The 6,197-nt window shown below is 47.2% G+C and overlaps 1 protein-coding gene across 1 annotated transcript in view; it reads left to right on the top strand.

Annotated features, from left to right (window-relative positions):
* Positions 1–2,357: 2,357 nt before the first annotated feature.
* Positions 2,358–6,197, top strand: part of TBCE (tubulin folding cofactor E) — a 77,637-nt gene continuing 73,797 nt past the window's right edge. Inside the window, exon 1 of the mRNA XM_049788997.1 lies at positions 2,358–2,416. The gene's annotated coding sequence lies outside the window, so the exon portion shown is untranslated. The remainder of the gene's footprint in view (positions 2,417–6,197) is intronic.

Here is a 6,197-nt window from a genome sequence, read left to right as displayed (position 1 = left end):
AGTGATAGCACAGCAGCAGGGCATTTGCCTTGCATGCTGCCAACCCGGGATAGATCTGGGTTTGATCCCTGGCATCCCATATGGTTCCCTTAGCCTGTCAGGAGCGAACTCTGAGTGCACAGCTAGGAGTAGCCCCTGAGCGCTGCTGGGTGTGACCCAAAAACCTAAATTAATTTAAAAAAAGAAATGACCCTTAAAAGTATAGCCTTAAGCAGCACTCAGGGGTTACTTCTGGCTCTGCAGTCAGAAATATCACCCATGAGGCTCAGAGAATTGAACCATTGTTGGTCCTGGGTCAGCCGCATGTAACGCAAGCACCCTACATCTGTGCTATCTCTCCAGCCATTTAAGCTGTATTTCTTGAAGAGTGCTTACTAAATAAAAAAAACTTTGTGGGGGGCTGGAGTGATAGCACAGTGGTAAGGCGTTTGCCTTACATGCAACTGACCCAGGACATACCAGGATTCAATTCCTGGCATCCCATATGGTTCCCCATACCTGCAAGGAGTGATTTCTGAATAAAGAGCCAAGAGTAACCCCTGAGCGCTACCAGGTGTGGCCCAAAAACAAAAACAAAAAGCTTTATAGGGCTGGAATGATAGCACAGCAGTAAGGCATTTGCCTTGCAAGTAAGCAACCTCGGATGGACCCAGGTTTGATCCACGGCATCCCGTATGGTTCCTCAAGTCTGCCAGGAGTGATTTCTGAGCACTGCCGGGTGTGGTACAAAATCATAGATAGGTAGATAGATAGATAGATAGATAGATAGATAGATAGATAGATAGATAGGTAGGTAGGTAGGTAGGTAGATAGATAGATAGATAGACAGACAGACAGATAGATAGATAGGTGGATGGATGGATGGATGGATAGACACAGACACAGATAGATAGATAAAATAACTATAATAATGTTGTAACTAAAAGAAACAATTTCTTCCATCTAGATATAAATTAGCAAGAAAATGGCCTTGAGTTAAATATTTAGTAGTGACCTTTCAAAGCAAAGCATAATATGACCTTTAGTTAACTAAGAAAGTAACTAACCACTAAAAGGTATATGAGTAAACCAAGGAAACAGTAGAGTACTTGCTTTCAAATATGAGGCCCTATGATCAATACCTATACCACATTAAAAAAAAAGGCACTTTAGAGAATCTTTTTGTTATTCTCTTTTTGTTTTGTTTGTTTTTGGGTCACACCCAGGGGTACTCAGGGTTACTCCTAGCTATGCGGGGGGGGGTAGGGAGAGGGGAGAGAGAGAGAGAGAGAGAGAGAGAGAGAGAGAGAGAGAGAGAGAGAGAGAGAGAGAGAGAGAGAGAGAGAGAGAGAGAGAGAGAGAGAGAAGAAAAGAAAAGAAAAGAGAGAGAAGAGAGGGGAGAGAGAGAGGACCATATGGGACACCAGGGGATCAAACCACAGTCCCTCCTAGGCTAGCACAGGCAAGGCAAAAATACAGCTTGTGCCACCGCTCCAGCCCCTAGAAATATTTTGTTTTGTTTTGTGTCACACCCGGTGGTGCTCAGCTCAGAAGTAACCCCTGGCAGGCTCAGGAGACCATACAGGATGCCGGGATTCGAACCGGCATTTGCCTTGCATGCAAAAGGACAGTGGTTCGAATCTCGGCATCCCATATGGCCCCCTCCCCCCCCCCAGCCTACTAGGAGCGATTTCTGAGCGTAGAGCCAGGAGTACCCCTGAGCGCTGCCAGGTGTGACCAAAAACAAAAAACAAAAACAAAAACAAAATTTATTAATGCCTAGAAATTTTATATTACAATTTTTTTTGGGTCACACCCATTTGACGCTCAGGGGTTCTCCTGGCTATGTGCTCAGAAATCGCCCCTGGCTTGGGGGGACCATATGGGACGCTGGGGGATCGAACCGCGGTCCTTCCTTGGCTAGCACTTACAAGGCAGACACCTTACCTCTAGCGCCACCTTCCCAGCCCCTTATATTACAATTTTATATATAAATTTTATATTCTAAAACCAAAAGCCATTTAAAAAAGAAGAAAATGGAAGATAATAAAAACAGGTAAAGTGTATTGCATATGTCTAAACACTTGAATCTCTGGTAGCAGAGTCTTCTTGGGCACCAGGTCTCTTCCCTGAGCCCATAGGAAGGTAGCATTGCATTGGGTCATTCCAGGTCTGGGGTTGGGGCTCATTTGTGCAACACACTAGGGCAGTCAACCTCCTAGGCCTAACCCGCAGAGCCAACTAAGCCAGCCTTCCAGCTCCCAGGCCTCTCTGATAACCTGGGCCCCACTAACCAAACCCATCGCGGTCCTTCCGGAGGCGGGACTTCCGGTCTGATGAGGGATTACTTCCTGCCGGGACCGGAAGTTCGGCGCCGGGACGGGGGGCGCGCTGGGTTCTGCAGTTTAGGCCGCCCTGCCGAGTCAGCCGTGGGCAGGTGAGAGCTGTCAGGGTCTGGGGACTGAGCTCGCCGGGGTGCCACGGGACGGGTGCTCACGTTGCGGTGCTCGCGGGCAGTTTGTTTTCCTTTCCTGGCATGTGACCAGGTTGCCTGCCCGGATTGCACCTTGTGTGCGTGTGCCCGGAGAGCGGAACGAGTGGGCCGTAGTGCAAAGCGTGTGTGTGTGTGTGTGTGTGTGTGTGTGTGTGTGTGTGTGTGTATGTGTGTATGTTTTGCTTGAGTCTGCATGCACGAGGGCGTGTGTTTGCTTGTGTGTGTGTGTGTGTGTGTGTGTGTGTGTGTGTGTGTGTAGGTCGACCTGGCGCCGCCTCCATTCATCCTTTGACAAGCCTTGCCCGGGGCAGTGACGTGGCTGGGTCCAGGCGACCTGTGACTTTGCGTCCCGTCAAGATCAGCTCTGCTCTGCCGAGTCCTTGAACGTGTGTGTGCGCGAAAGAAAATGACTGTCTTGGAGCCGGAGCGATGGTAGCACAGCGATTGGGTGTTTGCCTTGCAAACCCAGGACGGACCTGGGTTCGATCCCCCACCCCACCCCGGCATCCCATATGATCCCCCGACCGACCCAAGAGCGATTTCTGAGCGCATGGCCAGGAGTAACCAACCCCTGAGTGTCACCGGGTGTGGTCCAAAACACAAACGAAAAAACAAAAATAGAAAAAGAACCTCTTAAACATACGTAGTGCTTGGTAGCAGCCGAGAGCTGTTCTGAATTGCGGGAGATCCAAAATTGAGAGTGGATCCAAAAGGTGGTGTGACATTTCTCCGGGAAATAACAGCCCTGTCGGAATGAAAGTTGGTTGGCAGACACCAAAGAGGTAGAGAAGCAGCAGAATTTTGTTTGCTCTGATGTTCATAGAGCCATGGCCGTTTCATTGGACTCAACTTTAGTTTTGGGTGCCTTATATATTATATATATTATATACATGGGGGAATTTTTGTTTTGTTTTGTTTTGGGGCCACACCCAGTGATGCTCAGGGGTTACTCCTGGCTGTCTGCTCAGAAATAGCTCCTGGCAGGCACGGGGGACCATATGGGACACCGGGATTCGAACCAACCACCTTTGGTCCTGGATCAGCTGCTTGCAAGGCAAACACCGCTGTGCTATCTCTCCGGGCCCCCTCGGTGACTTTTTTTTTTTAAAGATTTTGTTTGTTGTCCAGGTTTTGTGTGTGTGTGTGTGTGTGTGTGTGTGTGTGTGTGTGTGTGTGTGTGTGTGTGTCTGTGTGCGCGCCCCACTCCTTGAAGTACTCAGGGACTGCTCCTCGCCGTTTGTTCAGGAGTGAGTTTTTGTTTTGTTTTTATTTTAGTTTTTGGGTCATACCCAGTGATGCTTGAGTTACTTCTCCCTGTACACTCCCCTAGCGGTGTTTAGGGGACCATATGGGATATTGGGATCAAACCCAGCTCAGTTGTGTACAAGGTAATAGCTTTACCTACTGTACTATCTTTGACCCAGTGCTTAGAGAACTATATCTGGTACCTGGGATTTGAACCAGAGTATAGCAGCCATATGCAAGGCATATTTTTTATCTCATATATCATCTCTCTCTTCACCCTCCATGAATTTTAGTTACTTTAGACCTCCTAAATATTAAACTTGTGAAAACCATGTGAAGATAGTGGACTAAAGATTTAGAATTGATATAGTCTAAACAAATGTTGAATTTCCCCATTTTGGGGAAGGGGCCCATATCTTGCCATTAGATATGTATATTCTTTATTTTATTTAATTGTTTTTGGGCCAGACCTAGCAGCACTCGGGTTACTCCTGGCTCTGCACTCAGAAATTGCTCCTGACTTTTGGGGGACTATATGGGATGGGGGAGATTGATCCCAGGTCAGCTGCATGCATATGCCCTATCTGCTGTGCTTTTACTCTGACCCACAAACATATTTATTAATGCCTAGATATTCTGGCTAACTTCAAGAATAAGGCCTTAAGTTTGATTCCCAGTGCTATCACATGTAACTAGTCCAGTTTTGGCACCTCTGCTGTTTGTGTCTGCCAGCTGTCTAGCTCATCAGTTCTTTTTTTTTTTTTTTTTTTTTTTTTTTTTTGGTTTTTGGGCCACACTCGGCGGTGCTCAGGGGTTACTCCTGGCAGGCAAGGGGGACCATATGGGACACCAGGATTCGAACCAACCACCTTTGGTCCTGGATCAGCTGCTTGCAAGGCAAACACCGCTGTGCTATCTCTCCGGGCCCCTTGCTCATCAGTTCTACCAGTGATTTCCAGTTGCATTGTAGCCAGGTATTCGCAAACATCTTAACTCTAGTATGTAAACCTTACCTAGCGTAAGCAACTGAAAACAGATGTGTAAGCACAGTAGTCAGGAAGAAAACCCTCGTGAGCACTTACATGAGTACCATAGCAACTCCCTGTGAGTAATAGAATAACAGTCTGCAGAGGCTGGAGTAATAGCATAGCAGTAGGGCATTTGCACATGGCCAACACAGGATGGATCCTGGTTTGAATCCCAGCATCCCATATGATCCCCTGCCTGCCAGGAGCAACAAAGGATGATGATAATGTAATCCCACTTGCTGTGTACTACTTCCGGTCTGTTTCTTCAATTTCTTTCTTTTTTTACCCCCCCCAAAAAATACCCCAAAAGAATAATAATATAAGTTAAGTGAGTACAGTCCCAACAATTATCAGTATATGCATCACCCACGAAAGGTATCTGAGGGGCCGGGAAGGTGGCACTAGAGGTAAGGTGTCTGCCTTGCAAGCGGACAGACCGCGGTTTGATCCCCCGGTGTCCCATATGGTCCCCCCAAGCCAGGGGCGATTTCTGAGCGCATAGCCAGGAGTAACCCCTGAGCGTCAAACGGGTGTGGCCCAAAAACCAAAAAAAAAAAAAAAAAAAAAAAAGAAAGAAAGGTATCTGAGGGGCCGGAGAGATAGCATGGAGGTAAAGGTTTGCCTTTCATGCAGGAGGTCATCGGTTCAAATCCCAGCGTCCCATATGGTCCCCCGTGCCTGCCAGGAGCAATTCCTGAGCCTGGAGCCAGGAATAACCCCTGAGCACTGCCAGGTGTGACCCAAAAACCAAAAAAAAAAAAAAAAAGAAAGGTATCTGAGCCTTGTTTTTTTTGTTTTTTTTTTGTTTTTTTTTTGTTTTTTGTTTTTTGTTTTTGGGGCACACCTGGTGGCACTTGAGTTAGTCCTGGCTCTGAGCTCAGAAATCGCTTCTGGCAGTCTCGGGGGACCTTACGGAATGTTGAGGATTGAACCTGTGTCTGTCCCAGATTGTCCGTGAGCAAGGCAAATGTCCTACCACTGCACTATAGTTCTAGTACTCTAATGGTTCTTATCTAATGGTCTATCTGTCTTAGGTCTTTTGGCACTGAATTTAGTTAGGAATGAAAAGAATGATTAGTGTCAGTGTGTGAAGGATCTTGAAAATCATTAAGTTATACATGTTAAAAGAGTTATGAGCGGGCCAGAGAGATAGCATGGAGGCATGGCATTTGCCCTGCATGCAGAAGGACGGTGGTTCGAATCCCGGCATCCCATATGGTCCCCTGAGCCTGCCAGGAGTGACTTCTGAGCGTAGAGCCAGGATTAACCCCTGAGCACTGCAGGTGTGACCCAAAAACAAAAAATAAATAAATAAAGATTTATAAGCGGGGCCAGAGCTGTGGCGCAAGTGGTAGTAGGGTGTCTGCCTTGCATGTGCTAACGTAGGACAGACAGTTCTATCCCCCAGAGTTGTGGCGTAAGCGGTAGTAGGGTATCTGCCTTGCATGTGC

The sequence above is a fragment of the Suncus etruscus genome, chromosome 15 (genome assembly GCF_024139225.1).
Source record: "Suncus etruscus isolate mSunEtr1 chromosome 15, mSunEtr1.pri.cur, whole genome shotgun sequence".
Taxonomy (NCBI): domain Eukaryota; kingdom Metazoa; phylum Chordata; class Mammalia; order Eulipotyphla; family Soricidae; genus Suncus; species Suncus etruscus.
The sequence above is the reverse complement of the archived record's forward strand: the minus strand, read 5'-3'. Positions and strand labels throughout refer to the sequence as shown.